The sequence below is a fragment of the Alosa sapidissima genome, chromosome 17 (genome assembly GCF_018492685.1).
Source record: "Alosa sapidissima isolate fAloSap1 chromosome 17, fAloSap1.pri, whole genome shotgun sequence".
NCBI lineage: Eukaryota > Metazoa > Chordata > Actinopteri > Clupeiformes > Clupeidae > Alosa > Alosa sapidissima.
Window position 1 is genome coordinate 1645199 of NC_055973.1, and position 15441 is coordinate 1660639.

General features: G+C 42.7%; 1 protein-coding gene across 1 annotated transcript in view; it reads left to right on the top strand.

Annotated features, from left to right (window-relative positions):
* The first annotated feature begins 13002 nt into the window (after window positions 1-13002).
* The window catches only part of fars2 (phenylalanyl-tRNA synthetase 2, mitochondrial), an 85188-nt gene continuing 82749 nt past the window's right edge, over window positions 13003-15441 (top strand). The window contains exon 1 of the mRNA XM_042068047.1: window positions 13003-13378. The gene's annotated coding sequence lies outside the window, so the exon portion shown is untranslated. The remainder of the gene's footprint in view (window positions 13379-15441) is intronic.

Here is a 15441-nt window from a genome sequence, read left to right on the forward strand (position 1 = left end):
TGGTTATCTTTTTTATAATGTTAATTGAGCAAACAAATGCAAAAAGGTCTAGTATCAACATTATCAAAATTTCACTGCTTTGTCAAATTTCTTTGAGCCTTAAAGGTGCAGTCAGGGATTGCGCAAAAAGTCATGTTTGTTTGTGTTTATTTTTTATATTTACATTTATTAACAGACACTTTGTGCAAAAATACCCTTTATAATTATATTTTAACCAAGGACCAAACGAAACACGCCAAAGAGGCAGACCTGCCAACCTTGAAGACATTTTTTGAGTTGCACCTCGAGCCGAGAAACAAAAATCCCTCACGTCGGCCTTCACGCATGCAGCCAAAAACATACACGCAAGGTACATTTTGAATAGCGACCCATCTTTAATGTCGGATATCTATCTTAATTTGATCCAATGTGTTCCTGAAAGTGCAAACAATCTTTTATAGTAGCTCTATAATGTCGACAGTCTCTTTTAGGTCAGGGATAACGGCCGCCGAGGTGTCCTGTTATACGGAATTATTAATGGACAATGGCGAGAGGCAAAAAACTCCCTGACGCACAGCTTGCCTCCGCCCAAGTCCATTAATTCCGTATAACAGGATTCCTCGAAGGCCGTTATCCCGCTTATCACCTGGTTGGCACTATGGGCAATAGTCATGCCTTTATAGCATGGAATTTTTTGGCCCTATAACAGCGATAGCATGGACTTTTTTTACCAGATCTACTTCATAGGTGTCCCGTTATTCAAAATTAATAGCCACCACACCAGCCAATCAGAAAAGTGTATTTCTTCTCTCCAGGTGATAAAGCCTAATAATCCTGACCTATGAAAAAAACACTTATGTTGATAGGACTGATGTGGATATGTTGTTTTCTTAAATGTGGCCTCTATTCAATCATGTCTGGTCTATTATTACCTTTTTTCAATCCATTATTATTAGATATTTCTTTTGCAAAGAAATACATCTATCCGTCATGTTATGCCAACATATTTAATTCACCTGAATATAAACTGAACGATTCAGGTAAAAATCTGGCCTTATAGCCGCTGTACTATGTTGTTGTACAACGTTTGTTGGTGTGTCTTACGTAAGACTGCTTCACAGGACTGCCTTTGAATCTTTTCTTCTCATGAGCCTACTGTAGCTCGCTTAAGCGCCCAAGAGCGTATTCAGACTGGTTTTTACATACCAAGTGTGCACTCAGCAAGGTGATGCAGTAGCCTACAGCTGTATACGCGAATACATTTCCACATGTGACACGTAAACTTACATGGCGTACTAGCGGGACCTTATCCGGGCAACATAATACTTGTCAGTCATCTTGTTCACTTAATGTAAAGGGGGAATTCAACTCAATTCACGGCGATCAACAAGATCTCCTACTAGATTTAGTCCATGAGCCAGGGGGGTTGATCGGTATCATCGGGGGGACAAAATAATGCTATCATTGTTTTTTGGCAAGGTATACACCCCTAGTACCAGAAAAATCACGATAGCAGTGCAGGGGTGGTAGCGAAATCACTTTTTTCAGCTCATGAAGTTACTAACCCCCTAAGATAAATTCCGTTTTTAAAATCTGGTGTATATCTTGTTTGTGCTCATGGTAGGGATATTGTCAATATTCCATAATATGGTGCTTGGTATCATTGGAAAGGGGACCTTTCATTTAAGCCCAGTGCTGAATCTGTCTGACAAACACAGGCGTCACATGACTTCTTTAGGCAGAAATTGTGAGAAAATGTGTGTTATTTCTGGTTTAAACTGTATGCTTTCTTTTATCCCTGTGGCTTGAAAGAACACCAGGGACACAAAACTCAACAACTTCAATACTCAAGGCACTCTGATGATTCAGAAAATGTACAATATAGCAATACTATTTATTTGTGAGAGCCTTAAATTAGACTTGTGTGGCCAGCACAAGTCTTCAAAATAGAATGGAGCCAATAGAATGGACAAATAGAATACCCTATTAGTCCAGGGTCAAATGGCCTAGTTTTTGAGATACCTCCACCTAATCATGTTTTTTATATTTTTGATATGTCTAGTTTATGAGATGGATTGTATAAAAATATTTTACTGCACAACTAGTTTTTTGGATGGTATTTGAATCCTCCCCAAAACCGGAAATTGTGAAAATTCCGGATTCTGCAAAAAGGACATTATTTGTTTTGTCACATGCATCAGAAACTCACCAAATTTGGACTGTATGTCCCCAGGTAGTTGGCCCATACAATGAAGTGATAAATTAACCATTTTTTATGAGTATGTAGCAAAAACTTACTTCAACATACATTGAATGTAGGCGGACATTGAAAAGGTAATGCGAAATATGACATAACCATGTTTATTTTAAATTGCTTTCAAAACAAAACAAAATTGAGCAATAAAACAACTTGTTCATTTCTAATGCTCATTTCTTGTCAAGAACAATGACAAAATACACAAAACAATGCAGGACAGGATAAGAAAAGTGCAAATTCAAAATGGGAAGGAGATACTATACTGTAGATCAGTGGTTCTTAACTGGTCTGGCTTTGGGACCCACAATTTCCCATGTTCATGAAGTCACGACCCATATATATTTTATAGCGTTCAAGACAACAGATTTGGTGAGCTACATGCTAAGAAAGGCGAAGTGCCTGTAGGCCTATTTGTTTGGAACATGCTGTTTGGCATTACATTTGTGAAGTCTCCAACTCCTGATGTCACCTTAAAGTACTTGACAGGTCTGTCTTTGACAGGTGTACTTTATTATGAGGTATTTTCACTCATGTTCCAGCAATTGTGAACATCGCACACTGTGGATTCTGCACCATTTCGTCTCAATTAAAGTCTATTTGAAATGGGCGATTTCTTCTTTTTTTTTAACCACAAGCTCCGCGACCCACCCAGAATGGTTCCGCGACCCACTTTTGGGTCCCGACCCACCAGTAAAGAACCACTGCTGTAGATTTAATTCAAAGGTAGTACTTTCTTGAAGATACTTTGCTATTAGATTTAATTCAAATGTAGTGTTTTCATGAATATATATGGGTAAGGCTATTTGCACCCCTGGTACAATTAGCAGTGTATGCTATTCGTACCCTGGTGCAATTAGAAGTGAATTCTATTCGTACCCCGGTGCACACAGCAATGTGTCCTATTAGTACCCCGTCTGGTACAAATATCAATGTATGCTATTCGTACCCCGGTGCACACAGCAATGTGTCCTATTAGTACCCCGTCTGGTACAAATATCAGTGTATGCTATTCGTACCCCGGTGCACACAGCAATGTGTTCTAGTAATACCCCGTCTGGTACAAATATCAGTGTATGCTATTTGCACCCCTGTGATTTATTCTGGCATATTGATCACACAATGTAATTTTTTAAAAAACAAGCAACATGTTTTTTGTTGTTACGTAACAGGGTGTGAATAGCTCAGCTGTGTAATAGACACTCTGAATAAGGCATGCTGTTTGCATTAATGTATAGTTAGAAGTGGATGCTGTTCGTACCCTGGTGTATATAGTACTGTATGCTATTTACACCCTGGTGCATGAACTAGCTAATTATTGCAATCAAAACTTCCGTTTGAGAACCGATTTCTTGTTCAAATTGCGCGCCTTCTCTCCAGAGACGTTGGTACACATGCACATTCACTCTGCCAAAACGCATCACACGGGAATCAAACCCCAGTCTCCCGCATGTTATCCCATATCTGAGACCACTGCACTATCCTCTTCCACAAGTAAATGGTGTTTGCGGGTAAACTTATAGTTTATAGGCCTGAACATCATATTCACAAAATTTCTGTTAACTAACAAACTGACGGTTGTATGTGTTCACTGAAGCAAGAGTATGAAAATAAAACACAACTTTTCAATCTAAAACTTAATCTGAACAGATGTTAGTGCCGAAACCTTTCAGAATTCTTCACTTTCTGCTGACGAAAAAACTAATGTCTGCCATGTTTTTTGTGCATGTGAGCAACGTCTTTTTGTTGTTATGTCACAGATGTGAATATCTCAGCTGTGTGGCCAAGGCTATTCGTACCAGGGGTGTATATATATATATATATATATATATATATATATATATATATATATATAAGCAATGTATATCTTCAAGTCCCACAGTATCTTGGCTTGGTCATTCTTGGAGGTGTATCCCATTTCGACTGCTGCCCATACTTAGCACAGATGTTCCTATATACTATCCCAGCCACCTGATTATGGCGCTCCATGTATGCCTTGCCTGCCAGCATCTTGCATCATGCTGTTATGTGTTGGACTGTCTCAGGGGCTTCCTTACACAGCGTGCACCTTTGATCTTGCCTTGCATGGTAGACCCCAGACTCTATTTTTCTTGTACACACAATGTAATTTTTAAAAAAACAAGCAACATGTTTTTTGTTGTTACGTAACAGGGTGTGAATAGCTCAGCTGTGTAATAGACACTCTGAATAAGGCATGCTGTTTGCATTAATGTATCATCATATTCACTCTTGCGCTGCCATGATCAGTACCTCTTTGCTGTCTGTCAGTCCAGCTGTATGGAGCCACTGGTAGGATTTCTCAATGTCAGCTACCTCCTCTATCTGTCGGTGGTACATACCATACAGGATTCCTCCTCACACTCCTTTTTTTCAGGTGTTTGCTTCTTTTGGATGTATTGGTGGATCTTAGTTGTTTCATCCTGGACACTCACTAGTCCTCAGCCCCCATTAGTCCTCTTAGTGTACAGCCTCAGGACGCTGGACTTGGGGTGAAACCCTCCATGCATTGTAAAGAGCTTTCTTGTCTTGATGTCAATGGCATCTATCTCTTCCTTTGTCCAGGTTATTATGCCAGCAGGGTACCTGATGACAGGTAAGGTGTTTCTGTTGATGGCATCTTGTTCTTCCCATTCAGCTGGCTATCAGGACCTGTCTCACCCTCTGTACATACTTGGCAGAAGCACCTTTTTTTGCTACATGTACGTCCTCTTGGTTCCCATTGGCCTGTGGCATTCCAAGGTATTTGCAGCTGTCCCCCACATTTGCTAGGTTGCCCTCTGGTAGTGTTACATTACATTACATTACATTACATTACATTACATTTGGCTGACGCATTTTTAGCCAAAGCGACTAACAACATGGTAAACAGTTTAAGTTTTAGAGCAATTCTCAACAATTTTAGGACAATTTAAAAACATTAGAGTACAGTAAGAATAAGTGCATCAGTGAGTGCTGTTTTTAACAGTTACTTGTCAGTTTAAGACGGCTGGTGAGTGCTAGGATCAGTAAGACTTGTTGTAAGTGTTGCTATGAGAGGAGATGTTCTCTAAAGAGCTGGGTCTTCAGGAGTTTTTTGAAAATGGAGAAGGATGTCCCTGTCCTTGTAGGAACTGGCAGTGTGTTCCACCAACGAGGAACAACAGATGAGAAAAGTTTGGATTGGCTTGAGCGTACCGGTGGTAGAGCTAGACGTCGTTCGTCTGAGGAGCGCAGCGGCCTGGAGGTAGCGTATGTCTGTATGAGGGCATTCAAGTAGGTGGGAGCAGAACTGGAGACTACTTTGTAGGCAAGCGTTAGAGCCTTGAATTTGATGCGGGCCGCCATAGGTAGCCAGTGTAGCTGGATGAGCAGCGGGGTAATATGTGCCCTTTTGGGTTGGTTGTAGACCAGGCGCGCCGCCGCGTTCTGGATCATCTGATGTGGTTTCACTGCGCAGGCTGGGAATTGTCAGGAGGGCTGTCAGGAGGGCATTGCAGTAGTCGAGTCGTGAGATGACTATTGCCTGAACCAGAAGTTGGGTAGCATCTTGAGTCAAGTAAGTCCTGATTTTCCGTATGTTGTAGAGTGCGAAACGGCATGACCGGGCGACTGAGGCAACATGATCTGAGAAGTTTAGTTGGTTGTCGAGAACAACTCCTAGATTTCTTGCAGTCCTGGTAGGTGAAACAGACAGGGAGTCAAATTTGATGTTGATGTCGTGGTGTATGGTAGGTTTAGCTGGGAGGACCAGCAGTTCAGTCTTTGAGAGGTTCAGCTGGAGGTGGTGTGCCTTCATCCATGTAGCTATGTCTGAGAGGCAATCCGAGATCCGTGCTGAAACCAAGGGGTCATCAGGTGGAAAGGACAGATAGAGCTGTGTGTCGTCTGCATAGCAGTGGTATGAGAAGCCATGCGAACGGATAATCTGTCCCAAGGAGGTGGTGTAGATAGCAAAGAGAAGGGGGCCCAGCACTGAGCCCTGGGGGACCCCTGTGGTGAGATGGTGAGGTGCAGATAGCTGACCAAGCCATGATACGTTAAACGAGCGTCCTGTGAGGTAGGATTCAAACCAGGAGAGAGCAGAACCGGAGATTCCCATGTTAGCGAGTATAGAGAGAAGGATGCGGTGGTTAACCGTGTCAAAGGCAGCCGATAAGTCAAGCAGAATGAGTACTGATGACCGAGCGGTCGCCCTGGCTTCTTTTAAGGCTTCTGTTACAGACAGCAGAGCCGTTTCGGTAGAGTGGCCGCTTTTGAACCCAGAATGATTTGGATCCAGAAGGTTGTTCTGTGAAAGGAAGTCAGAGACCTGTTTGGAGACTGCTCGTTCAATGCCTTTGGATAGGAAAGGCAGGAGTGAGACAGGGCGGTAGTTCTCGACTTGAGCAGGGTTGAGAGAAGCTTTCTTAAGTAACGGTGTTACCCGGGCCATTTTGAACGCTGTTGGAAATGTGCCGGAGGTTAGCGAGGCATTGATCACATGTGTCATAGCTGGAGCGATGGTCGGGCTGATGGACTGAAGTAGGCTCGTAGGTATAGGGTCCAGCGAGCATGTGGTAGGACGGCTGCATGTCAGGAGTCTAGATACTTAACTCTCGGAGAGAGGCGTGAATGCTGAAAAAGATGTTCCAGCAGTCCCTAGAGGTTGTAGGAGTGCGGTATCTGAGTCAGATGCGTTGAGTGGGCATGTAGATAATTTACTGCTGATTGCCGCCACTTTGTTTGTAAAAAATGAGGCGAGGGTATCTGCAGTAAGGCTGGATGGAGGAGGAGGCAGCTGAGGGTTGAGTAGCGATTTGAAGGTTGAGAAAAGTTTTCGAGTGTCTGTAGCGCTGTTGATTTTGTCATTGTAGAAAGCCGTCTTAGCAGCAGTGATGCTGGCTGAGAAGGAGGTCAGGAGTGTCTGGTAGTTTTTGAGGTCATCAGTTAGTTTGGATTTGTGCCATTTCCTCTCCGCGGCTCTGAGTTTGGTGCGCTGCGATCGGAGGGTATCATTTAGCCATGGATGAGAGTGTTTAGATCGAGCTGGCCTTGTGGTAAGAGGGCACAGCTCGTCTAGACACGAGTTCACTGTGGAGCAGAGCGAGTCTGTGGCCTCATTAACCTCCAGAGAGGAGAAGGTGTTGAGTGGAGGTAGACCGGAGGCAACCACAGAGGAGAAGTGTGTTGGAGACAGGTTCCGGATGTTGCGGCGGAACGTGACCATCGGCTGAGGAGCCAGAGGCTGTTCTGTCAAGCTGACGTTGAACTGGATGAAGAAGTGGTCAGAAAGATGGAGAGGCGTCACCATGAGGGTGTCTGTGCTGCAGTTCCGAGTGAAGATCAAGTCAAGCTCTTTGCTGGCAAAGAGCTTGACTTGATCTTCACTCGGAACTGCAGCACAGACACCCTCATGGTGACGCCTCTCCATCTTTGTGAGTCGGTGGGCTTTGAACCAGTTTGAGGTCAAAGGAGTGGATCAGGGCCAAAAAGTCCGCTGAGCCTGGGGCATCTAATTGGATGTTCATATCACCGAGAACAAGAAGCGGACAGTCATGCTCAGGGATGGGGGATAGCAGAGTGTCAAGTTCGTCCATAAAGTCACCTAGTTGGCCTGGAGGGCGGTAGATGACCAGCACGTAGAGTTTTGCTGGGGCGATCACTGTGATGACATGGAATTCGAATGAGACATATTTGTTTGAAGGCAGTAGCGGGGTCTCCATTTGTTGGAGATCAGCAGGCCTGTCCCGCCTCCTCGTCCAGATAGGCGAGGGGTGTGGGATAGTGTAAGGTTAGTGGAGAGTGCAGCCGGGGTGGCAGTGTTCTCTGGTTTGATCCAAGTCTCAGTGAGAGCAAGGAGTTCCAATGAAAGGTGGTTGGCATAGCCAGCTATGAAGTCCGTTTTGTTGACTGCGGATTGGCAGTTCCACAAGCCCATGGAGAAGGAGGTTTCTGTAGGTAAGGACCGTTTAAGTTGCTGGAGGTTAAGTGTTATCCCCTCTGTTCTGACCACCTCTCTTTGTTACCATCCTGCCACACTTGTCTAGCCTGAATGTCATTCTGATGTCACTGCTGTAGATCCTGTGGTTCCATTTTGCAGTTTGTAGCCATAGCCACTCTTGTCAATGATCTGGCTCAGGTGGGTTTAGGCCTATGCAGAACAGTAGTGGTGACAGAGCATCCCCTTGGTATATATCGCACTTGATGGTGACCTTGGCAATGGACTCAGAGTTGGCCTTGGCTTGTCTTCCACAGCACCATGGAGTTCTTGATGAAGGCTCTTGTCATTTTGATGTTGTAGAGTTCCAAGCATTCCAGGATCCATGTGTGCGGTATTGAGTCATAGGCTTTCTTGTAGTCAATCCAGGCAGTGCACAGGTTGGTCTGTCTAGCCTGGCAGTCTCTGGAGACCGCTTTATCCACCAGTAGCTGTTGCTTGGCTCCTCTGGTGTTATTGCCAATCCCTTTCTGTGCTCTACTCATGTATTGTCTGATGTGCCCACTCATCTTATCCTGTGATGGTGTGCCGCCTCAGCAGCACATCGCACTATGGTTATTTGATTATTATTTAATTAATGATGTATGTTATGTCAATTTCATGAATTTATTATTTGTGCGTGTTCAGTGGCCTTGGGTGCATTCCATTGCATACGAGGAGCATTGCTTAATATTTGATCATGTGTGTTTTTGGGAGTGTGCTATGGTAATTTTTGATGTCATGACGTTTGCTTTAGATGTCCGCCAGGTAGGGGTGGTGTGCCCATTTTGGTTGTTAGACTTTACCGGTGTCGGCGGAAGTAATAAGTTAATTGGCCATTTGAACGCTGGCTTTTCTCTATGCAGGGGTTCAAAGTTTTGTGACGCACGGTAAGAGACTGGTGTGAGTCCTGCGGTCAGGTCTGCTTTATATAGTGGTATATATGTGTGGCCAGACGCTCATGTAGGGAGGTTAGTCTCTAGTAGCTATGGACCATGTCTAGTCCAGGTCCTGTCCAGTTCTTCATGCATGAGACCCTTTCTTGGATGTCTGCCGCTTTGATGGTCTTCAGGGAGGTAGCTGTGTTCAGCCCTTATTTCTGCTAGCCATTGTGTATACATACTGTATATATCAGCTTTCCACAGCTCTGTTGTCTGTGACAGAAGCCTTAAAAGAAGCCAGAGCAACAGATCAGTGCTCGGTCCTCATCCTGCTTGACTTATCAGCAGCCTTTGGTACGGTTAGCCACTGTATTCCTTCTCTCCATACTATCAAACATGGGCATCTCTGGCTCAGCACTTTACTGGTTTGAATCCTACCTCACAGGACACTCTTTAAATGTGCCAGCAGCCAGACCAACGGATACCTTGTCTTAGCTGAATTACTGAAGCTAAGCAGGTGTGGGCCTGGTTAGTACTTGGATGGGAGACCTCCCAGGTGGGTGTTACACTATCTTCAATAACCTCCTGAAGACCCAACTCTTTCAAGGGTACCTCCTCTGCTAGCACTACAAACAATTGGGCATGCTTAATCTAGCATTGAACAGTCATCCCATTCGAGTAGTGCTTATTGCTACACTAACATGTCCTAGTCGCACTGTACCTTTATTGTTCCCTTTTTTGTCGCTTTGGATAAAAATGTCACACTACATGACCTTGCATATGATACAATTTGGTATTGCAGGAGCCAAAAAATTATATTTTTTAAATTATTTATATATTTAAGGGATATGTTCATGAGTGTGTGAAAAATGACATTGATTTATGGTATAATATTTAACTGTATAGTTGTTAGTTTCTGATTTCAATCTCTTTTCACCTCTTTTTCTCCAAACCCATATTTGTCAGATTCTTTTTTATATAAATGGCCACCAAATCTGAGGCCTCTACGATTCTAAATCTGATCAGACCCCCTTTGTGATTTGTGTGTTTGTGTGTGTGTTAAATAAAAATGGTTAATTTATCACTTCATTGTATGGGCCAATGGCCTGGGAACATACAGTCCAAATTTGGTGAGTTTCTGATAATTACTTCCAAAGATATATGTGACAAAGCAAATAATGTACTTTTTGCAGAATCCGGAATTTTCACAATTTTCGGTTTTGGGAAAGATTCAAATACCATCCCAAAAACTAGTTGTGCAGTAAAATATTTTTATACAACAATCCATTTCATAAACTAGACATATCAAAAATATAAAAAACATGATTGGGTGGAGGTATCTCAAAAACTAGGCCATTTGGCCCTGGACTAATAGGGTATTCAATTTTCCATTATGTTGGCTCCATTCTATTTTGAAGACTTGTGCTGGCCACACAAGTCTAATTTAAGGCTCTCACAAATAAATAGTATGGCTATATTGTATATATTGTACATTTTCTGAATCATCAGAGTGCCTTGAGTATTGAAGTTGTTGAGTTTTGTGTCCCTGGTGTTCTTTCAAGCCACAGGGATAAAAGAAAGCATACAGTTTAGGTGGAAATTGTGAGAAAATGTGTGTTATTTCTGGTCATGTGACTGTCTGTGTTTGTCAGACAGATTCTGGGCTTAAATGAAAGCCTAAAAGGTCCCCTTTCCAATTATACCAAGCACCATATTATAGAATATTGACAATATAACTACCATGAGCACAAACAAGATATACACCAGATTTTAAAAACGAAATTTATCTTAGGGGGTTAGTAACTTCATGAGCTGAAAAAAGTGATTTTGCTACCACCCCTGCACTGCTATCTTGGTTTTTCTAGTACTAGGGGTGTATACCTTGCCAAAAAACAATGGTGGCATTTATCCCCCCAGATGATACCGATGGCCCAAATATGGGGCCCTGGCTCATGGACTAATTAGGCCTATTTTATTTTTACCCCCGACTGACACCAGCATATTGGTATAGGCCTAGTTGCGGTGACCAAGTGAATGGTACGAATGATGCCAGACAAAACATGCTACCTGTAGTTGTATGATGAAAATGTCTTGCTCTCTCGAAGAAGCAGTCAGTACAGTGATAGCACCTGGGCTTTCCTAGAGGCTGCCATCTTGTGGGCATAAATTGTACTGTCTATGAGCATGAGCCCTATGGCATGAGCCCTTGAGCAAGGCACCTAACCCCTCACTGCTCCCCAAGCGCCGCTGTGGTTGCAGGCACTGCGCCGGAATTAGTGTGTGCCTCACCTCACTGTGTGCTGTGTTTCACTAATTCACGGATTGGGTTAAATGCAGAGACCAAATTTCCCTCACGGGATCAAAAGAGTATATATACTTATACTTATACTTAACTAAGTAACTTGTCATCTTGATAATATGATACACTACAATAAGAAAGCAACATAATTCTGTTGTCTGTTTCTCTGTTCCTACCTGAACAGTAAACTTTCAAAGCGATAAGACCTGCTCAAAATGCCATTAACTCTATTAAGAGTTTATGGGCTTTCAAAATGATTTTGGAAACATTATTTTAAGGTAAAAGCTCTTCAGGGGTCCTTTATGCATTACATGACTCATTTGGAGTTTGAAGGGCCAGATTACTACCTGTTATAATCAGCCCATACAGTATGTAGTCATTCACCTCAATCTGATGAACTTTACGTTATAGTCCCCCCCCCCCCATCATCCTCATTGAGCACATAGGTTCTTGTAAAGTAATTGCATTTGTAACCATTACCTTTTGAATATACAGATTATATATGACCATACCCCACATTAATAACATTAACCTATTCATCTTGTGTATCTGAAGGACTTCTGTAAGTAGGCATCATCCATGTAAAGATACATGTTTGTAAGGTAATAAAGCATATTGACTTAATGTAGTTATGACCTTTATGGATAAACATAACCAATATACTGTAAGTGCATGCCCTGCTTCCCTAATGGTACAATAAAAACATGATTGTATAAAACAAGTTTTATTATTTCACAAGACTCCAAGATATCAGAATATATACAGTCTATGGTCACGCTTAATGAATGCTCTCTAGGCGCGCGCGCGCACGACACAACCTCCGTTTATAAATATTCACGCTAAACTGTACCCGACTCCACCCATGGAAACTCAGAATCTCAGAAACCGTATATCTGGTCATAGATATATATACTGACTAGATGTCGCCTTCGGCTTCTCAGCATGCGTCAACACCGCCGCCATCTTGTAGCGGGGATCTGAAGCTCTAAACTAGTTCTCCCGTATTGTCAGTGTTACCTATTTAGCGACGTTTGGCCATCCCCAGCGACAGAAAACCTTTTTAGCGATTAGCTACAAATTTGTGAACTTCTCACAATGATGGCAAACTCGGTTTCGTTGTTGTTGAAACGTAAGAAAATCACTTTTTTCATGGCTTTGTCATTTGTGAATTAAGCTACATCTCGTTTGCCCATAGCATTGCCCCATTATTAAAAAAAGTAACGACTGGCGTATGAAGTAGCAGACCACGTTAAAACACGGAAGTAAATGTTCTACAGATCTACAGCAACTTCTGGTAAGATTACAACTTATACGAGTAAACGAGACGAGAGGTATGTGGCCTCAATCAGTGCCTGTCTACGGAGAGCCTGTTTACTTTCATTGTATCGAACCTTCACTCATTGTTCCTCTAGGGGCCGCCGCTAGCTAGTGCAGAATGAATGGGAGTCTATGGGGCTAGACGGGTAAAATGTATCTTTATTATCGTCAAAAGCTTAGTCTTCTCTAGACTCGACCATAAATACATGCCTGTCAGTTGGAGCAACCCAAAAAACTAGATAATTGCTGGAGATTTTGACGATTTCTGGTGATTTTATTTTTGTTAGATCTTTGCTCAGATTGACGTTAATGCATTATAGAGGAGTGGATCACCGCGGCAAGATGGCGTCTCGATTGACGCATTCGTTCCAATGAACAGCAGTAGTCAAGGCGACATCTAGACAGTATATCTATGATATCTGGTAACACCGGCTCTGGTCAGACCCTAACGGTAGTACATGATGACGCCTGTAAAAAAAACTACGAGCGGTTTTATCATGTGCAGTTTTTATGGCACTCTGTCACCATGACACAATATTTTACGAATACAAGTCCAATCGTATTTTCCACTCCCTCGCCATGTCCCAAGTAAATTACGCGCCAGTTCTAAATAGTATCTGGCAAATCTTCGGACATCTACGATCACATTCGGCGAGAGGCAGAAACGACCCTAACAATCCACAGTATTTGAGGTAAGTGCATGGTGCTAACATTACCTTCCTGCTCACTGTCTGTATTGCTATTCAATTTTTATGTTAATATCAGTGTTTCACAAGTATCTGAAGACACTTGTATAATCTGCATTTCCATCTTTGATAACTTGTTAATTTTGAACTGAACGACCCAGCCAGCCAGTTAGCCTGGTAGATAGGGTCCAATCCCATCCCCACTTGCATCAAACGAGGAGGTGTGTGACATTGTTGTTAAATAAATGTCGCTTATCGATGGGGGCATGGCGCTGATACGGTCTTCTGGGTTTTCCACCTGGTTTCCTTGCGCGTAGTCGCATTGCTCACTGCAGCTACAGCAGGAGTTGTCAGACAAATTGTTTAGACGGATTTGAGGTCGCAAAAGCCATGAGCACTAATATATAGGCCTATATATATTGTGCAAAATATAGCATTAAACTGGATCCCGTCCTGCAATAAACAATAGGCCACCTTAAGCGTCTTATCAACATGTTGTGTTGTATTAGTGACACAAATTGTTACATTGTCCTTATTTTAGGCTATAACTCCGTCCTACTACTAGGCTGTCTGGTTTAAAGTCGAATTCTCCCTCACAAGAACGTTTCTTGACTTGAAAAATAGGCTATATTGTTTCAAACTTGCTTCTTCAATCCTTCAAGACATCTGGGCTGGGGGGTATTCCAGAATGCAGGTTTACTGGCTTAACTGGGTATGTTAACCCAGAGTTAGTGGTAAACCTGGGATTTCAGTTCCAGAAAGCTAAAATGATCAGGCTATGTAAGTAACTATGGTAACATAGGCTCTGAACTTAACCTGGTAGGGGGTAGGTTTTGTTCAGGTTATGTTCAATTATGTTTGGTTATTTCAGTGCATGTTCAACCAGGCCGCTATTTTTACACTTGTCACACAATGGCGTTTCATTTTGACCAAGGTCTGATTGACAAAAAGGCACAAAATCATGTAATATTCATCCGTGCAATTCACCGTGAGAGGGCGATAAGACCTAACCTGACTCTCGCCAGATGAATTTAGTTCCGCTTAGCTCCGCCTAGCTTCACTCACATCCATCTGGGACCTCTTCCATTGAGAGTGATTTCTGCACGAGATTTTATAATACAGCCAGTCAGGACGCAGGGCGGGAGTTTCATAGATGTGACATAGCGTAGAAGCGACTGTGAGACTGTTATCAGCGTCATGGATTGGCTTCGATGTGAGTGGTTGAAGTAGCACGTCAATAGATGACGGACAAGTGGCTTATTCAATCATATGCAAGCATTTTTTGATTAGGCCCAGCCTTCTGAAGCAACACTCCAATGGATTGGTCCCAGATGGATGAGTGGAGCTAGGCGGAACAAAATTCATCTGGCGAGAGTCAGGTTAGATAAGACCGCGACATCACATGATAGCCTATCTATTCTTTTCCAAACAAGTTTTTGAAGAGCGCTCGAGTTTTTCAGCTGAATCCTAAATATAGGCTACTTGAAAAGCATTCTCCATCCCTACATTAGGCTACGCATGGTGGATTAGAATATAATAAAATAAATCTTTAATGTAGGCTAGCTAGCCTACGTCTTTGGCTCACCAGACAGATGGACAAACAACATCGGAGACACGTTGAAGATATAATTAAAACAAGTAGCCTACAGTACAAAAAAGGGAAAACATAAAAAATTAATAAATAAGTTTAAATGTAGACTACATAACAGCTCAGCCGGGTATGCGTGTTGTCACTAAGTTTGGTTAAAAAATGCTGATGGCATTTGGGATAAAATAGTTTTTTTTTTAATAGGCTACACACGCTCTCCGACTGGGAGTTTTTGTAGTGTTGGAGACGCAGAGCATATGGCAAGCTGTCGGTTGGTGTGTAAAGTTTGCTTTGCGCTAAAGCAGTTCCTGCGCAACTTCATTCGTTTTCCTGGACACAAACCCACAAGGATCATTAAAGTGTAGTTTCACCAACTGGCAGGTCAGCATCACTTATTAAGTTTTCCAAATGTGCACCGACGATAGGCTGTCTTAGCTGGTGAGCTTCAATTAACGGGCTTTGGGTTTTTCAGAATGTCCTT